The 20,914-nt window shown below is 39.5% G+C and overlaps 1 pseudogene; it reads left to right on the top strand.

Moving 5' to 3' along the window:
- Positions 1–18,753: 18,753 nt before the first annotated feature.
- Positions 18,754–19,585, top strand: LOC121492994 (annotated as a pseudogene).
- Positions 19,586–20,914: the final 1,329 nt, after the last annotated feature.

Below are 20,914 nucleotides of genomic sequence, written 5' to 3'. Positions count from 1 at the left end.
GTAATGTCCGGCTAGGTTTGAGGGACAGCCAAGAGAGTTTGAACTACAGGAAGTTGTGGAGATAGTTGATAGTTAATAGATAGTTAATAGATAACAGCATCCTGGAGGGCGGGAAGCCAAGAAAACGGCTACTTAACATGTACAAACAAACAACAAAAAATGCTAAGAGTGGGAAAACAATGCTCAGGATGGTCACCCCAATGAAATGTCTAATCAATCAATTTTTGGATCCAGAACCCATTAATGAAGAGGTTGCCAGGTTCCTAGGAAGTAGAACCATGCAACTCCATGACAAGCATATAGTGCAATAATTCCCTTGGTTCTTCCCTAATGAGAAGAGGTGGATATCTAGACTTTATTAAGAGTCTCCTGGATGCAGAGTCTGAGCTGACTTTAGTACTGCAGCTGAAGCACTGTAGTAGCTGTGCCTGGAGAGAATAACTAGCTGACAGCCCCACTGGCTGAGCGCTAAAATCTAGCACCATATTCATCCTGAGGCTATGCTTTCCCTGGGTGCTTGCAGCCAATGACTAAGCATGGCAGAGATACTAAGTTAGGACCATTCCTGGGAGGTGAAGGACTCCCCTCACAGGCAACTTTTGGGTTGAGAATCCCCAGATAGCCTTGCCAATCTTTGCTTAGGACGGCAGGACTGACACCTCACCCGACCTTCCTGCCCCCTCTCCTTCACTTGGGGTCAGAACTACATCCTGCTCTATTGGTTCTCCCAGCCTCTCTTGGCTCCCCATCCATTTTTTTGCCCAAATTTTCTCCTCAAATAAATTTCTGGCTCCCAGGGAGTCTGACCCACTGAGGACACAATGGATCTGCAGATCCACTCAGTAGTCACTTCCCCAAGTTCTGAATGTGTCACCAGTCTTGATATACTTGACAACTGGAGTAACCCCAACATAGGGTTCTAAGCCTATAGAGTAAAATCTCTTACAGCGATGAAGACCAAGTGGAAAACTGTGCAACAACCCTCTTCTCCACCAAAATAGATAACCAACACCATTATTGATCCAGGGGTCATGATAGAGGTTAATGCCATCATTAAAGGCCTAAAGGATGCAGGCATAACTTTCCATATCATAACATCCCAGCAGTCTGGCTCCTATAGAAACTGAAGAATGACTACACACTACTGTAAAATTAACAGGCCTCAACTGTGCTGCTATGCCAGATGTGGTACCAAGGCTAGAACAGATTAGTAAGGTCACAGGAAAATGGTATGTGGCAATCGAAGTAGTGGATGCACCGTTTTCCATTCTGATTAGAAAAAAGAAGGAATAACAAAAATATAACCTGTGGATCAACTCTGGTCAGCTCTCTGCTTTGTAAATAAAGTTTTACTGGAACGTGGTCATGCTCATTTATCTATTGTTTGTTTTCACATTATAATGACGGAGTTGAGTCATTGCAGCAGAGACCATATGGCCTGCAGAGCCTCAAACATTTACTATTTTTCTTTATAGAAAATTTTGCTGACCCCTGGAAAAGAAGACCAGAATCAGTGTGAATTGACATTGGATGAACAACAATTATAATTTGCAGTTTTGCATCACGGCTCTTTAACTCTTCCACTTCCCATTGTAAGACAGTCCAAAGAGATTTGGGCTGCCTGAACCTGCATAGGTGTCCACGCAATCATTGTAATGATTGGACAAAACGAACAAGAGGTGGTGAGTAATCCGGAGGCCTTGGCAAGACACATATACTCTAAGAAGTGGGACATTAATCCTATGCAGATTCAGAGACCTGCCACTTTGGTGATGCTTCTAGAAGTCCAGTAATCAGGAGAATGTTGGGATATCCCCCCCAAAATAAATTACAAATTGCCACATTTTTGCATCCCCGACCGCAGAGCAGGAAGCACAATAGCTGACAGATCTCTCGGGTTTCTGGAGGCAACATAGCCACATGTAAGGATACCGGTCCAGGTGATCTGTTGGGTGACCCGGAAGACTTCTTGCTTTGAATGTGGCCCAGAGCATGAGAGTTCCATAGCATAGCGGGTCCAGGCTACAGTGCAAGCAGCAGTGCTACCATTTGAGCCATAAAATCCAGCAAACCTGATTATGTTACAGGTGTCAGCAGAGGGAAAAGAGCCCCAGGGAAAGAGTCATAACACAGGCCTCTGGGATTCTGGAACAAGCAACGTCTGTAGCAGAGCATGATATGCTTTTGAAAAATAGCTTCTGACACATTCCTGGACTCTGATAGAGAAGTAGTACTTGAACATGGGGTCCTAAGGGACTATGCATTTAGAGTAGCCCATTATAAACTATGTTGTATCAGACCCACCAAGTCATAAAGTCAGATGGGACCAGTGACAGCAAGTTATAAGATGGTAATGGCACACCTGAGATCAAGTTTAAGCAGGGCCGAAGGGCATGGGTAAACTGCATGAACAGACATCCCAGACCCCATGTTACTCCCAACATTTGCACCAGTGCCCCTTCCACAGTCATACTTATGGCCATATGGAGGGTTTCACGTGACCAGATGAAGGGGGAGAAAAGGCCGATGCTTAGTGTGCAGATGGGCCGGCTTGTGAGTATAGGCAGAAAATGGATGGTGTCTGCATTTAGCCACATTTCAGGTGTGGTCTTAAAAGACAGTAAAATGGAAAAATCTTCTTAATAGTCAGAGCTGTTAGCAGTGCACCTGGTCATTCATTTTGTGTGGAAAGAAAAGTAGCCTGAGGTTAGAATGTACATTGACTCATGGACAGGGGCCTGTGGCTTTGCCATCTAGTCAGGGACCAAGAAGGAAAAGAAGAGAAGATCGGAGATGAAGTTTGAGCTAGTCGTGATGGACTCTGGTAATAGGCAGAGAGTGTGAAGATTTTTTATGATAACCACAGGAGAGAATTTACCATGGAAGAGACACTGAACAACCAACCAGACAAAATGACTTACCTAGTTAATAGAGTCGGTGTGATGGACACGTAAATGACATGTTGGTAGAGAGGGAGGCTATGTACATAGGCCCAACGGAATAGACTCCCACGTGTAAGACTCAACTAGCTATTGCTGCTTCTGAATATCTGTTGTTGGTCTCAGCCACAGAGACCAATGCTGAGCTCCTGATGTGGCATTATCCCTCAAGGAGACCAACCATCCGCTTGGTGACAAGTCAACTCCATGGGGACCTTTCCATGCTGGAAGGTTCAGGTGTTTATCTCCAAAGAGATAGATAGATGATGATAGATAGATAGATAGATAGATGGGAGGGGCTTGCATTTCTGCCCTCAGACCCTCAGGCAGCACCGTAATCCAGGGGTTTACAGAACTCCTGATCCCCAGCCATGGAATCACATACAATATAGCACCCAACCCAGGGACTCAGTTCACAGTGAAGGAGGTGTGGGAGGGGGGACCATAACCAGGGGACCCACTAGAATGGATAGTAAAAAGTGAGCTGTGAGCCACCAGCTATGACCAGGAGACCAACCAACTACAGCAATGGGAGGTATAATTTGTCCCACTATCCTCCCTTTACTAAGTTTACCCTCAGGAGAAGAAGCCTCCAGAAACCATGGAGTAGCTAGCTGTTTCCTAAACTTGACTGGAGTGATAGGTCTTTGAGGCACAAAGGTGGATTGCTGTAGTCATGGAAACGTGTTGCTGGGATCTCCTGCTACAAGGAGCAAAACTGAAGACAGGCCGAGTTGCTGCTCCGCTGGGTCCACCCCCGTGTTCTCATAGATGCCGTGTTTCCCACAAGCCTCTCCTCGCCAATGGCTAAGCATAATGAGGCTACAGAAGCAGGCCCATTCCAGAGAGATGAGGAATCCCTTTCACAGGTCACTCTGGGCAAGGACAACCCATCTTCCTGGCTGAGCTTCTCTTAGAGCTGAGCTGTACTCTGAGACTCTTCTCACCCAATCCTCCTTCTTTCGGCTCCTTCTACTCAGGTCAAACCAGCATCTGCTCCTTCCCCCAGTAAATCTCTTGCATGTCTAATCCTGTCTTGGCAGCTGCTTCTAGGAGCAACCTGAACTAATACACTTACGTGCTTACAAAATACCTCAGAGTTTATGTTATTATACCACAGTGCAGATGCAGATGAAGAGCCTAGTTGTAAAGAGATTAGATGACTTGCCTGATATCACTCAAGCCCAAATGCACCTCAGACATCTTTCCAACATTCTTAGTTGGCATTTGAAAGAAAGGCTGTGTTGTAATACTAGAGAAATGCTTCTTAATTGGTTTGTTTCAGGAAAATAGGATTCTTCTACCCCAAATATGTCAGTAATTGGAAGTCTTTTGAAATGAGAATCTTGGACTCGTTTCCCTCCGTGTCTTCCAATTCCATGAGCTTATAGTTTTTCCCAGTAGATAAAGATTATTTTTTTTTTAATTTATTTCTCTGGCTATTTGAAGAAATGGATCTCAGTGCTATAGACTAAAACTGTAGAATGATCCAGAAAAAAGAAGATTCTATTTTCAATATATTTCCATAATTTGCAGATTTGAAACCTACCAAGCTCTCCTATCCCTTTTCATCTCTTTTACTTCTTTTGGCTCTACAGGTTAGTCGAATCTGCCTTTATTGTTCTCAACCCCATACTCCACTAAACCTTCTCTAAAACTGACTGCTCTCCCCTGTAGCATTTTCTATTATTTTACTGCTTTATTTCCTTCTTAGTGATTATTACTACATATTTTTGTGTATTTGTTTACTTATTGTCAGTAGTCTCCAGTAAAATGTAATATCTGATAGTAGGCAGTTTTTCTTCTTTGTTATGCTTATAGTAGGTTTTTAATAAATTTTTTTGAATTAATCATTAACACAGAAAATACATACCTTGCTCCTTTGCCAGGACTCTTTCCCAAACTTCCCCCCCTCTATTCCCTTGCCAGTCACCTTCTCATATAGGTAAAATCTGGTTAAAATAAACATACGTTTTGGGATCCCTGGGTGGCGCAGCGGTTTGGCGCCTGCCTTTGGCCCAGGGCGCGATCCTGGAGACCCGGGATCAAATCCCACTTCTGGCTCCCGGTGCATGGACACTGCTTCTCCCTCTGCCTGTGTCTCTGCCTCTCTCTCTCTCTGTGTGACTATCATAAATAAAAAAAAAATAAAAAATAAAAAAACATACATTTTGAAGAAATAAGTAAGTTATTAAACATGTAGCTATGTGCTATGCAAAAATAAATGTAAAGAGGTGACAGGATGGGGTGCATGGGTGAGTACTTGAATTAAATGGTCAGGGACGATCTCTTTGAGAAAATTTGCAGAAAAAAGCATTCTAGAGATTCAGTTCAGAGTTCAAGAGACCCTTAGAAATTTCCAAAGTGGTTGTACCAATTTACACTCCCTCTCTCAATTTATGAAAGTGCGGGGGTGGGGGGTGGGGAGAGCCCGTGTAAGGGCCTAGGCAAAAATGAACTTGGGGAGTGTGAGGAAGACAAGAGGAGAGGAGTGAGTGAGGGGGAGAGTGATCATAATGGTGCTAAGAAAGACAGGCAGCAGGATGAAGATCCCGTAGGCTTTTGTTAATCTGGGTAAGAGGATTGGAATTCAATGCAGAGATGGGAAGGCATTGAGGGGTCCTATATAAGAACTAACATAATCTTGTTCATATTTTAAAATGAATGAAAAGTAGAAACAATCCAATTCAGAAACAGGCAAAGGAGGAGTATTCTGGGAAAATAGTGGAGTAGGGAGTACCAGAAATCTTTCTCTAACCCAGACAATAACTTGCACTGGAAGAATCTGTCTGACATAATTATTTCGGAACTCTACAGTCTACTGGAGATTGAAACTTGCAGGAGAACTCTCAAAGAGTAAATTGCAGTTTATTTTGCTCAATTTTGAATCTTAGCACAGTAGCAGCTACCCATCCCCCACCCCTCAGCTCTGTGGCAGGCAGCCTGCATGTGTTTTGGGTGTAGCTTGCAGGAGCCAGGGTGAGCAAAAGGACCTTGTGTTCCAAATGTTGTAGATCTGTGTTCTGATCTCTGAGTGCTGCTTCTGATCACAAGAAGGCAGAAAAAGAAGCAGTGGCCCTATAAGGGAAGGGAGAAGAAATGTGTGGGAAATATCAGAAAGGGAGACAGAACATAAAGACTCCTAACTCTGGGAAAAGAACTAGGGGCGGTGGAAGGGGAGGAGGGCAGGGGGTGGGGGTGAATGGGTGACAGGCACTGAGGGGGGAACTTGACGGGATGAGCACTGGGTGTTATTCTGTATGTTGGTAAATTGAACACCAATAAAAAATAAATTTATTAAAAAAAAAAAAAGAAGCAGTGGCCGTTGTTGTTGCACCTCCCCCTATTGTTGCAAGCCCCTCTCACTCTGGCCGAAGTGGTTTCCAGGGGTTTTAAAGGGATGGTGCCTTTCACCCTTACCCCTTTCATTTTTCTTTTTCTCCTCTTGGGAGCCAGACATTGAAGAATAGATAATCCAAAAGCAACTACATATATAGGGGAATTTAGAAAGTCACCATGCAGGTCCAGGGAAAGGTGTACGCTCACAAAAGACTTGAGATCTTAAGCTCCCACATTGGGCTGATCCTTGGCACAGAGACAACCTACTACAATAAAACCAAAAACAAAAATGAAAACAAAATCCAGTAAATCTGCGGCAATGAAGAGAATCTAATTTCGAGTTCCCATATTATGAGATTCAAATATCTACTTTTTGACAAAAAAAAAAATCACAAGAGGTACAAAGGAAACAAGAAAGTATGGCTCATTTAAAGGGAAAAAAAAAAACCCAAGCCAACAGAAGCTATCCCTGAAAAACATTTGATGGTAGATCCACTAGATGATAATTTTAAAATAACTTCCTTAAAGATGCCCAAAGAACTAAAGGAAAACCTAGAGAAAGACAAGAAAAAGATGTACATATGACCTGGAAATACCAACAGTGACATGGAAACCCTATAAAGAAACAAGAAATTCTGCAACTGGAAAATTCAATAATTGAAATGGAAAATTCACTAGAGGGATTCAAAAATTTGAAGAGGCAGAAAAAATAATCCTCAATCTTGAAGATGGGACAATGGAAATTATTGAGTCTGAGAAATGGAAAGAAAAAAATGATTGAAGAAAAATGAACAGAGCCAAAGAAACCTGTGGGATATCATCGAACAGACCAACATATGCATTGTGGGAGTCTCAGAAGGAAAGGAGAGAATACTTAAAGAAATAATAGCAGAAAACTTTCCAGATGTAAGGAAAGACATGACTATAAATGTCCAAGAAGCTCGGTGAAATCCAAGTAGGATGAATTCAAAGAGACTCACACTAAAACACATTATAATCAAACACCAAAAGAAAAAGACAAAGAATTTTGAAAGCAGCAAGAGAGAAACAATTTATCACATACAAGGGATCCTCAATAATTGTCAGAAGATTTGTCATCAGAAACTTTAGAGATTAGAGGGAAGTAAGCTAATATGTAAAAAGTACTAAGAGAAAAAAATGATCGACCCATAATCCTATATCTGTAAAAACTGTCCCTCAGAAGTGAGACAGAAATACGTTTCCAGATAAATAAAAGCTGAGGGTGTGTATTACCACTACCTGCCCTGCAAGATAGCAACTCTAAGCTGTATGAAGAAACAAAGATCTCTCTAAAGGTAACTACATGAGGAATTATAAAGTTAGTATTATTGTAACAGTGGTGTTTACCTCCACTTTTTATTTTCTACATGATTTAAGAGACTAGTACATTTTTTAAAAACTATCGGTCTAAAAGCAATTATTGTAACTTTGGTTTGTAGCTCCTTATTTTGTTCCTTGTTTGTTTTTACATAATTTAAGAGGCTAGTGCATTAAAAATTGTTAGTTTATGTTTTGGGACACATAATGTATAAAGATGTAATTTTGTAACATCAACAACCTGGGGACAGAAGTGTTAAAGGAACATAGTTTTTGTACATTACTGAAGTTAAGCTAATATAAGTTCAAATGAGAGTGCTATAATTTTATGATTTTAAATTTTATCCTCAGATAACCACGCGCACAAAAAAAAAAAACAGCTAAAGAATACACACAAAAGAAAATGATAAGGGAACTCAAGTAATCCACTATGAAGAATTTCAATACAAAAGAAGACGGGAAATGAGGGATAAAAAAATGGATAAGGCATATAGAAACTAAAAAGCAAAATGGCAGAAGTCTCTCCTTATCAGTAATTGCTTTAAATATAAGTGAATTAATCTCCAATCAAAAGGATGGCAGGATTGGGGACATCTGGGTGGCTCAGGGATTGAGCATTTGCCTTCAGCCCAGGACCTGATCCTGGAGTCCTGGGATCGAGTCCCACATCGGGCTCCCCACATGGAGCCTGCTTCTCTCTCTGCCTGTGTCTCTGCCTCTCTCTCTGGGTCTCTCATGAATAAATAAAAATTTTTTTTTAAAAAAGATGGGAGGATGGATTAAAAAATGATCCAACTGTATATTGTCTACATGAGACTCCTTTTAGATCCAAAGACACAAACATGTTGAAAGTTAGAGTGTGGAAAAGGATATATCACGAAAACAGTAATCAAAGGAGAACAAGGTGGCTATACTATTATCATACAAAATAGATTTTAGTTCAAAAAAACTAACAAGAGACAAAGGACATTATGTATTAATAATATATTAAGTATATATTAATCAAGGTTCAATACAATAAGGTGTAGCAATTATAAATATTTATGCACCTAATAACAGATCACAAAAATATATGAAACCAAAACTGACAAAATTAAAGGGAGAAATAGAACTACAGTTATCTTTGAAGACTTTGTAGTTCACTCTTGATAATGGATGGAACAACCAGATAAAAGTAAGGAAGCCGAGGACTTAACACCACAAAAAACTAGATCTACCATGTATAAAATAATCAACAACAACAGGATATACATTTCCTGAAGGGTATATGGGGCATTTTTCAAGGCTAAACCATATATTAGGCCATAAATTCTTACAACATATTAAAAGACAGATATCACACAAAGTATCTTCTCTGGCTACAGTGGGATGAAGTTAGAAATTAATACAGAAAGAAAAGTGGAAAATTCACAAATTTGTGGAAATTAAACTACATAGGGCAAAATATGATCCAGTAATTCCACTTCTGGGTATTAATTTGAAGGAAATGAAATCACTATCTCATAAAGATACCTGTACCTTCATGTTCATTGCAACACTATTCTCAATAGTCAAGACCAAGAAAAAAAAAACCCTAAGTGTCCACTGTTGGATGAATGAATAAAAAAAATGTGGTATACGTGTGTATGTGTGTGTGTGTGTATGTGTGTATTTATATATGTATAATGGAATATTATTCAGCCATAAAAAGAAGGAAATCCTGCCATTTGTGACAACATGGGTGGAACTTGAGAGCATTATGCTAGCGAAATAAGTCAGAGAAAGACAAATATGATATGATTTCACTCATATGTGGAACTTAGACAAACACCAAATTCATAGAAACAGAGAACAGATTGATTATCACCTCAGGTGGGAGCTGGGGGGTTGGCAAAATGGGTGAAGGTGGTCAAAAGATATGAACTTCCAGTCCTAAGATAAATATGTCCTGGAATGTAAAGCACAGCATGGTAACTGCATAATATATTTGAAAGTTGCTAAGAGAGTAGGTCTTAAAAGTTCCCATTGCAAAAAAAAAAAATGATTGCAACGATACATGGTGCTGGATATTAACTAATTGTGATAATCATTTTACAAATATATATATATATATATATATATATATATAAAATCATTGTGTTGTGTACCTAGAACTAATACAATGCTAGATGCCAATTTTATATATTTTTTTAATAATAAATTTTAGATGCCAATTATATATCAATTAAAGAAATGTCCAAAGCTAGCCAATCCCCTGTATATGTTCTACAGGAATATTTGATAGAAAAATTCAGATAACTAGGCACACTAATGGTTATGCATTTATGTATAAAACAGTGGTTCAAGAGTTTATATATTAACTAATTTTCAGTAAAATACACACTTTATTTTTACTTATTATTATTTTAATTCCAGTATAATTACTCTACAGTATTAGTTTCAGTATTAGTTTCTATGTAGTTATTCAACAATTCTATACATTATCTAGTACTTGTCATTATAAGTATACTCTTAATTGTCTTCACCTATTTCACCCATTCACACACCTGGTAACCCCTAATTTGTTCTTGAAGTCCACATTATTAAATAGCCCATCCACCTCACTTAAATTTAGAAAACTGAATATTAAGTCTTCAAAGTGGTTGAATTATCTTCAATCTATTCAATTGATAATTGATAAGCTAGTTCAAAGCTAACCAATAACAGGGATATTCAGATAGATTAAACAATGACCTTAACAGTTCATTAATTTTAAAAATGTAGAACCAAATTTATAGAAGTATTATACAAAATTGCCTATAATTTGCGAATAAGAAATAAAATAAACAAAAAAACCCCCATAATCACCCAGTGAAGTTACATTTTCATTACTAATCTTTGTATTTACTGTTTGAGTGGAGTGCTTAGTGTTGGGTTCTCAATTATTTGGATGCAAGACAACAATATAGGTTGGCCTCTCAAGTTTAAAGAAATGACAATGAATGCATTGAGGAGTAAGCAGTGAGAAAATGTGGAGGAGTCATCAGGAATAAAGCTCCATGAGCTCTTGGCCTCACATGTGTGCAAATAACTTAGCAAAATAAAAAAGCTGTACTTTTCATATGGCCTAGATTTCAAGAACACAACTAATTTGATTGGCCTTTCTGAAAGTGCAAAGGATAGAGAAAAAGTGAGAAAAAAATAATCTTCTGATACAGGAGATTATAAATGGAACTTACAACCTACATCATAGGTTTTCTTTTTTTTCATCATAGGTTTTCTAAACAGTGAAATTAACATAGTTAAAGACCTTATAAAAATATATATAAAAAAAATAAAGACCTTATGTTAGTACATCCTTGCTTAACCTTTGATTGACATACTCGATATTCATCATGGGCATATTTTACTTCCATTGTACTACCTAATTTTGTTTTCTATTTGAATTTTCACTGAATCCATCCTCTTAGGATAAATGTGGAAATTTTTGGTGGTTTTGATGCTAATTTTATTATTCTATCTTCCACTATCTTTGAATACCTATACCTGGGACATTATTAATAATAACCTGTTTCTTGGGCCCTACTCTCTTCTGTCATTGTATTCTTAAAAGGGTTAACCCTTAGGTACATGAGGTATTCTGTGGGAGTCTTTTTAGGAGCATACATTTCAGTGATGGACAAGACTTCAAAAATACAATGGTGTTACGTGAGTGTTTCCTATTAATATTAATGTTTTGTGTTTTAATGCTGGGTACTTCATCCTTCCTCTGGAAATGTTTAGGCCTGTTTCCTGTAAAGACTCACTGTTGGCCTGATTTGTCACGTGTCGTAAGTAAGAGATTAGGGACACTCTCATTTTCTCACTGTTGCCACTGGGTGAGGGCTGTGAGCTGATCCTTCTTTAGCTTCCATTAAATACACTCTGGTTTCTAGAACCAAAGACTAATAGGAAAAGAGCCTCACAGCTACTTTCGGTTAGTATTTTCGTATGCAAAAGGTTTTAGGAGGATTCATGGAAATAAGAGGAGTAGAAGTAGGAGCAGTGAAGCAAAAGTACAGGAAGAAATGTTTAGGTCTGCAAAGCAAAGGGGTTGGCGTTCACAGTTTTATAAACCTGCCTCTGGGAGGCAGTAGGATGTAGAGGTTGAGTATGGCTTCCCATTGACTTCAAACCAACTCTCACCATTTCCTAGCCCTGTGATCTGTGCCTTGGTTTATTCTGTGAGATAGGTGTAATAGTAACGCCTCCCCATAGGGTTTTTGTAAGGATTAAATGAGATGCTTCCCGCCGAGCCCTTTCAATTGTGTCTGGTACAGAATAAACGTTCAGTAAAAGTTAGCTTTCTTATTATGGAATAGGCTGTCTGCTTTTGTAGGTTCCCTATCAGAGGAATTTAAGCGGAGCTGGAATAATAAATTGGTAGGGGTTTTATAGATTAAGATTTAAGCGTTGGATAGCCCCTTCAACCCCTGAGATTTTCTGTTTCTATCATTTTGTTTCCAGTGAATATCAAGGTATCTTTCATATATGACAAAGGTAGTATGAACCTGTATATCATGCTTTTTTCCTGGTGGTACAATTAGGATGGTACAGTCTCCTAGAGGCAATCTATGACTCCGAGTAGGGCAAAGAACATCACTGCTTCAGTGCAGTCCACATGCTGACTTCATGGAGCAAACCTACTGCAGATGCCAGAGACCTGAGCAAATAAACTAAGTCAATCCAGGTAAAACACGAAGAAATGCTTCTTTTGATAATCTAGAATCTTTCATATTTGATGGCAAAAATCAAAAAGTCCTAACACTCCTTGTTGGTTAGGACATAAATGAGAAAATGGCAGTAATACATTCATTGTTCCTGGGAGTATAAGTTGTGACATGAATTTGGCAATGTCTATTAGAATTTAAAATACATATACTCTTTGGCCTACCAACTCCACTTTTGAATAGCTTTTCTAGAAATATAATCATCGTTTTTCAAGGCCACATTAAACAATATTTGGTGCAGCATTGACTGTGATGGCCAAAGAATGGACACAATCTCATTATCTATCAATAGGGCAAGAGTTAAATATAGTACGTTTTTGCTATGGAGTATTATGTGACTGTTTAAAAGAAGGATTTCAACTTCTATTGACTTGAGATGTTCATGATGGAATCTTAGTTCCAGCACAATGTGTACAGTATTATCTAATATTTGGAACAGCAAACAAATGAAAAACTTCCAAATACCTTTGAATGTTCTTCTATACGTATAAGGGGAGAGGTGAGGACCATCACATGCCAGGTTGCTGACATAGGTCACCTCAGGACGGAGGCTGGGAAGGAATCAGTTGTTTCCCATATATGTTAATGCGTCATTACAGACTACATATTGCTTTTCAGAATGAAAACCTTTAAAAATGTTTTAAAGAAGGACTTCATAATTACAAAAATGTACCTACCCTGCAAATTCCTTGAGAGAGCTACTTCCTATCTTTATATGTATTCATTTCTTCTTCTTTGCCTCCGACCCCTACTTTCTTTCTTGCCCCTTTTCATCCTCCACGTCCCCTCAAAAGAACAAAGGTATTTTTGTGGAAGTGGGAACATATTACAAGTCAAGTGTTTTATGAACCTGGAAGTGTACATCTCCCCCCTTTTCATCTCAAGCACAAAGTATTTACTGCAAAACTTTTTAAGCAGAAGAATAGAATCCCCCTGGTGTTCTCCCCCCATTAGTGGAGCTCTAACATTTTAAGCGAAATGGAATTTCCTGATTATGCTGTGAAGACAGAACACAAAACAATATGCCTAAAAATATATGTATATTTAAAATATATAATAAAGACACGTATTAAAAAACATATACATGTAATATATATGAAGTGCAGCAGTAGTATTTCTTCTTATGGTCAGCAACAACAGCCCGTGCTCTGAAAGAAAGGTCAAATTTTTTGACTCCAGCTTAATGTGAGCAAGGGCAAAAAAAGAATAAAATATATGAATTAGTCAAAATAAAGGACAAATAAAGCTAAGATTTTTGTCATGTGCTTTCAAGGTCTACCATGTCTGGACTCGCATATTTTACTTCCACCTGAATAATGGAATGTCACTGGGTATGCGTAACTCTGCGACCAAGAAGTCTGGTAACTCTTGGTTTATGATACCAACAGTGGCATCATGTCACCTGATGTCCCAAAGTCAGACGCTCATTCTTCATCAGGGGTAGGTAGATCAAATCAAGAGCTATTTCTCAAAGAAGATTGTTATTGCTAAAAATAGGTAGTGTAGAAGGCAAGCTGAGCATGTTTTCCCCAGTGTTTGACTGCGACCTCTTAGAAGTATGAAGCTTTTTTGGCAAGTCTGCTAAATGGATGGGAACAGCATGCTTACGTGTGATGCGTGTTACTTCCAAAATCAAAAGATGTTTACTGCACACAGTGTCTCTTTCTTTATGATAGAGGGTGAAAAGGTATCGGGACTTCTCTTTCCCTTTGGAGAGGGTATGTAGACATGCTCAATTTCACTGGATCTCCAGAAATTTTACTGAGGCAGCAAATCTCTGCATTTTCCTGGAACTAAGATCCTATCCCTTGGCACACAAGTCTCTTACCAAGGCTTCTTGCACAGCTGCCACTATGTGCTTCCTAGACCCTTATCAGCATGTTGTCATCAATAGAGGGGACTGTATGAACTCCTGTGGGATGGTGAGACAATACATATCCATGGATTCAGTAGTGGCAGTGAGTTGTCACCACTGTGGAAGAAGACAGTGAAGGTGTCCTGCTGTCCTGCCAGGTGAATGGCAACTACTTCTGTGCCTTCTGACTGTCAGTAAAGACCAAAATACTTACCACTTCAATAGCTCTGGCATCCAATGTGCCAGTGGCATCAATTTGTTCCAGGAAAAAGACACATCTGTAGCAGCTGCTATAAAGTGGAGCCACATATGAATAGAAAACAATGATTTATATATTCTATAAAACATTTACATGGGATAGGAATTTTAGACAATTGGTTACTTACATTTTTAATTTTTACTTTTTTTTAACACTTTTACTTCTAGAATACTTTTCTTCTCTGATGCTTGTGTTCATTAATTTGAAAGTTTTGAGAGTAAGTCACATTTGATACAAATTAATAGTAATGGAATTTAACATATAGAAAATAAATACAATCTAGGGCACTTTTATGTCATCTGGTTCATATTCCTATGTGACTCTAGAAGGTCATTATGAATAGCTGGTTTTAAAAGCTATTTTGAAATAACTAAATGGGTGTAAAAAGTGTAACTCTTACAATATAAATTATTCTTTTTTTTGCTTTCATTTATTTTCTGGTTTATTTTTCAAACATGTAATTAAAATGTTAAAGTTAGATCAGATAATGAACTTTATCAATTTTAAGAAGCATTGTAGTGTTAGGGCAGAGGTCATTTCTCTTGAATAATAAAAAATCTGGTTGTTATTTCTCTAGACCTTAAACATAATGCAAATCCATACAACAGAATAGGTTTCTCCCCTGTGAAAGATGAATGCAGTCATTTACCTGTGTACCTTTTATGAAAATACATTTTCATACTGGTAATCTTTTGTGATCTGATATTATGAATGCTTCTTCCTTGTTAAAAGGGCTTCTAACTAGATACAGTTGGATTATTAAGTAATAGTAATAATAACCTTTCATTATTTCTGTTTCCAATTCCCTTGTTTTCAATTACAACCCCGGGTCATAAAAATGCAAATTTAATATGCAAATTATAGTCACTTAAAAATATATTCACAGGAGATTTAGGTGAAAACACAACTGCCTTTCACATGATTCAAAAATTAAAATCATGCCATTTTGCAAAATAATATCTATAATTTTTTTCTTTAGAAAAAGTATACATATGCATAAACGAGTAACTCTGATGTGTCTGGAGATCCTGACATCTGTGAGTAAAAATAATTTGAAATTGAAAATTTAGATGAATGAAACACAGTGCATAGAAACTCATAGCTTCAGTGAATCTGTACAGACTTCATCTTGAGCTATGCAGGGATTAAGCAATGGCTAAACAACCGCTTTAAAATACCTAGAACACAGAACTTTTATAAAAATGACAAATATGAAGGCCCTGAAAGTGTTGTCAATAATGTCAATCATGGCTATACTGACTGACTTAACAAATATTTACTGAACACCTACTAAGTGCTGAACTGTATTAAATGCTGGGGATTCAAAGATGAAAAAGTCATAAACTCTGTTCCTAAAAAGCTTACCTATCTACTTAGAGAGAAGCATATAACAAATGGAATTCAGCATATGGCAATAGCGATGTTAAAATGTTTATGGCCATTAGAGGAGAGCCTGACAGATTTGCATGAAAAAGTTGGTAAAGTTTCCACAGAGGATGTGGATTTTGAGCATTAAAAGATATAAAGATACGATAAATATACTACATGTTGGTATTCAGAACATTGTTTAAGCAAGGTCTTAGACATATAGCAGGGTGAAATGTGTCCGTTACCTACTGCTCTATGGCAAAGTTCCTAAATGTCAGTGACTTAAAACAAAAATCATTTATTATTGTATGTAATGCATCCATAAAGACTCTGAATTTCCACAGAAAGGCAATTACTTTATTCTCTATTCCCTGTAAAGCCTTACACTAAAGTTAGTTGTTTCTTTTTCTAGACAAGAGATCAACAAACTTTGGTCCACAAGACAAATCTGGTCTGCTGTCCATTTTTGTAAACCGAGGCTTATTGGAACACAACCATGTCCGTTTCCTTACTTCATTGTCTATAGCTGCTTTTCCACTACGACAGCAGATCTGAGTAGTTGCAACAGAGTCTGTATGACCCCCAAAGCTGACAAGCACTGCACACCCCTATTCTAGACCAGATGATGGAAATGTGGCTACAGAGCACTTGAAATGTGGTTGCTGTGACTGAGATACTCAATCCAACATTTTATTTAATTTTAATTACTTTAAATTTAAATAGCTATGTGTACCTAATGGCTACATATTAGTCCATTTTTAAACAGTAAGTTCCCTGAAGCCAGGGGTAATTTTTGGAGATCTTTTTTACCCAAAGATGTCCTATCATGCCCAGTATACACCTCTACACTTAGCAGATTCAATAACTGTCTCAACAAATATTTATTGAATTAAATTTATCATGATTTTTTTCACCTTATTTTAGTCAAGCTTTACCTAAGACAGAAAGCTAAAATATTTTTCCCAGGATAATTATTATTGAGCTCAGCTCAAATACCCAAAAGCTTCTTCAAAATATCTCTACATGTTCTAGTCTGCTGGAATTTTTCCTCCTGAAAAAGCAGTCATTTTTGAGAGTCTAGTCCATAGCATGGAGAATCCAACCAAAGCTTTGGCCGCTATCTCAGATAGGGCAAGGACCTTCCTCTCCAAGTGGTTCCTTCTTGGAGATGTTATTAAACAAAGCAATTTTTTTTAAATATATCAAAGGGAGGGGCAGCTTTGCCAGACCAAACAAAGATGCTCTTATATTTTCCCAGAGGTGGGGGCCTTCTTGCCATATATTTGCGTGACTAAATGGTTATCACTCAAAGGACAGGGAAGAGTGAAGTTGCTTCAAGGCTACTCGTTTTGCTTGTTTATTTGTTTGGTCTGCATTACAGGTGCTTTAAGGAATGACACTTAGCTGCTTTTTCTACTCTAGAAGAAGGATACATAGACTGATAGAAAGGATGAAAGAAGAAGAGAAAGAAGAAAAAGGAAAAAAGAAAAATGAAAAATGCTTTGCTAGGATAGTCATATATTTCCCCCCATTTTGTGGATGTTCTCCATTGGTTTATTCAATTCTCAATTGATGACCCTTTACTTCTGCCCCCAACCCCCATTTTCACTGTTACAAATAACTGCCATCTACCTATATCTTTGTGTACTTGATAGGATTTTTTTTCTGTAGGATGCTGTTAGATCCAAAATGGCTTTTACTTGGGCCAGCCCAAGTTACTAACCCAGAGCTTACTGCCTAACCTAATTGCAGTTTCAACCTCCCCCAGAAATATGTCTCAGCCTGTCAATCAGGAATTTTTTGATAAGCACCACTGAGGTAATCTGTGCCTTGCGCCCTCTCCAACCCCCAAGGGAAGATGAGGTAATCTGCCTAGTAAGACCCCCCACCTCCTGCCCTTCCCCTAACATAAGGTGATCTTGCTTGGAACAGTCTTTCTTTTCTTCTGTTTACATCTTCCTCACTCCACCTTCCTTCCTATAAAAACCCATCATTTTGTATGACTTCCCAGAGTGCCCTTCTACTTGGTGGGTGGCATGCTGCCTGATTTGTGAATCATTCAATAAAGCCAATTAGACCTTTCAATTTACTCAGTTGAATTTTGTTTCTTAACAACTGGTTAAGAGTATAAACATTTTATACTGGATAGGGTACCAAATTGCCTTCCTATTGCTGCATTTAAAAAAAATCCCATATTTTGGTTTTCTCTTGGGAAATTGGAAGTTTGGCCATTCTGGGCCTACATTCTTACCACATTTCAACGAACTGCAATTGAGCAAGAGCTGCAGCCTTTTGACCGGAGCCTATCTGGTCCAGTTCACCATGGTCCCCATGCCCCCACTGACTGTTTCTTTGAGGTATGCACAGGCTTCCTGAGCCTCTGAGTTTGCAACTCCTGCCTTAGCACCTAGCTGGGAAGTAATGAATTCAAAATAAATAAGTGACTATTTTCAAAATAACTAGGAAAAATTAAAAAGGACATTCTATCCTCCCCTACGCGTCCTGTAGTTTTAGAAGTTTGGAGAAAGTGAGTAAATATATAGAAGATTTTAAGAATCCAAGTTGAGTTTGAAAGCCAAGTTGATGTTAATCGGCATGACGTGGAAACTATGACGTGGGCATTATGAGATAATCTATTCTGACACCACTCTTCCTCTGCGTAAGTGCTGAAGTGCAGATTTCTTCTCTGATATGGTCTGAGGAACCGAGGGAGCAGAGTAGGACTAACTCACTTGCCTTATGAAGAAAAACACTAATCAGTTCAAAGCTAGACCTCTAGCTTTTTTCAAAAAAAAGCCTTTTTGAGTATAGCTGACACACAACGTCATTAGTTTCAGGTCTATAACAACAACATGGTGATTCAGCATCTCTGTGTGTTGTGCTCAGCTCGCCCCAGCCTCTGGCCTGGCGGTTTCTGATGGTGTCATCAAAGTGTTCAATGACATGAAGGTGCGTAAGTCTTCAACACCAGAGGAGGTGAAGGAGTGCAAGAAGGCAGTACTTTTCTGCCTGAGCGAGGACAAGAAGAACATCATCCTCGAGGAGGGCAAGGAGATCCTGGTAGGTGATGTGGGCCAGACTGTAGACGACCCCTACGCCACCTTTGTCAAGATGCTACCAGACAAGGACTGCCGCTATGCCCTCTATGGCGCAACCTAGGAGACCAAGGAGAGCAAGAAGGAGGACCCGGTGTTTACATTCTGGGCACCTGAGTCTGTACCCCTTAAGAGCAAAATGATTTATGCCAGCTCCAAGGATGCTATCAAGAAAAAGCTGACCGGGATCAAGCATCAGTTACAAGCAAACTGCTACGAGGAGGTCAAGGACCACTGCACCCTGGCAGAGAAACTGGGGGGCAGTGGCATCATCTCTCTGGAGGGCAAGCCCTCCAGCCCGCTGCCTGGAGCATCTGGCAGCCCCTGACCTGCCCATGGGGGTTGCAGGCTGCCCCCTTCCTGCCAGACCGGAGGGGCTGGGGGGATCCCAGCAGGGGGAGGGCAATCCCTTCACCCCAGTTGCCAAACAGCTCCCTCATCCCCTGGACCTTCTTCCTCCCTCTATCCCTGACGGTTCTGGCTTTCCCAAACCGCTTTTGATCTTCTGATTCCTCTTGGGTTGAAGCAGACCAAGTTCCCCCCAGGCACCCCAGTTTGGGGGGGGCCTGTATTTTTTTAACGACACCCCAGTTCCCCACCTGTTCCCCCCTTTTCCCATGCTGCCAACTTCTAACCGCAATAGTGACTCTGTGCTTGTCTGTTTAGTTCTGTGTATAAATGAAATGTTGTGGAGATGACCCTTCCTTGCGCTACCTCGTTCCCCTCCCCTTGTCCCCTGGTCTTGGCACTCATGGAAACAGGACCAGTAAGGGACCTTCAATTAAAAAAACCCAACAACACACACAACAATAAAAAGGCTAACTAAAAAAAAATAAATAAAAAATTGTGTCACCATACGACACAGTTACAATGTCATTGACTCTATTCCCGATGCTGCACCTTTTAGCCTCGTGACTTATTCCATAACTGGTCTCCTGTACCCCCCCCACTCACCTTTACACACTCTGTCCATCCCTCGCACCCCTTCCCTCTGGCAACCATCATCAGTTTGTTCTCGGCCTTTACAAGTCCAATTCTTTTGGCTGGTTTGTTTATCCATTTGTTTTGTTTTTCAGGTTCCACATAGGAGTGAAATCATGGCACCTGTCTTTCTCAACCTGTTTCACTTAGCATAAGAAGTAAAACACTACTGTTACTAGTTCAACGTCAGAGCTCTTCCTTTAAAAATAGAAAGCTAGTTCAACTTATTTGAAAATGTAGTTATTTTGGTGATGACACAAATAAATACATGTGAATAAGATGTGAGATAATGCAGGGAATAGGAAGTGCTTTTTCTACCCCCCTGGCAAGGGGGCTGGTGTAAAATTGTTACGCATTAGTAACTTGGACTACGTCTTTACCAAAAGAACCATGTCAGATCATCTGGCAAAGTCCTTTTAGCCGCTAAGTAGTTTCCTGTGGTACTGCTTCTAATTCCTGAGAGCCCATCTGGGCTTCAGTTCTCAACATGGTTGTGGAGGTGAGAGGGAGTGGGGGTGGGAGAGGCTTGGAGAGTCCTATGGTGGGATCTCTCTAGCAGATAGCACTGATGGCAGCATTTGCAGAAAAATAAGGGGAGTGAAATGTTGAGGTGGGCCTAGAAAGGACATGCAAGAAGGGGAGAGATGTGAGATCAACACTCCGGTTGTGTGGGCAGGAGCACTGTAAGTTTTTGTATGAGTAGTAGTTGCGCACTGCTCACATCTGCCTTTGAGAAAACAGGCAATTCAGATAAAGGGGGTGCTGTTGACTGTCAGCCTCCAGCTGCTGGGCCTTCAGGATATATACTCAGTGGTTGGGCTGACGCCATGCTCTTCCTAGGGAGCCGCCAGCTAGGAGGTGAGCACCAAGTGGGCACTAATACCTTGCCACGTCTGCCCAACATGGGGCTCCTCTAACAGGGAGAGATTTCCTCCAAGCTCCCCATTGGGTTGGCCAAGACTTTGTCAGACCTGCCTGCTGCTTTCACGTTCTCCCTGTAAAATTTTCGTTTC

Source organism: Vulpes lagopus, chromosome 1, assembly GCF_018345385.1.
Source record: "Vulpes lagopus strain Blue_001 chromosome 1, ASM1834538v1, whole genome shotgun sequence".
NCBI classification, from domain to species: Eukaryota; Metazoa; Chordata; class Mammalia; order Carnivora; family Canidae; genus Vulpes; species Vulpes lagopus.
The sequence above is the reverse complement of the archived record's forward strand: the minus strand, read 5'-3'. Positions and strand labels throughout refer to the sequence as shown.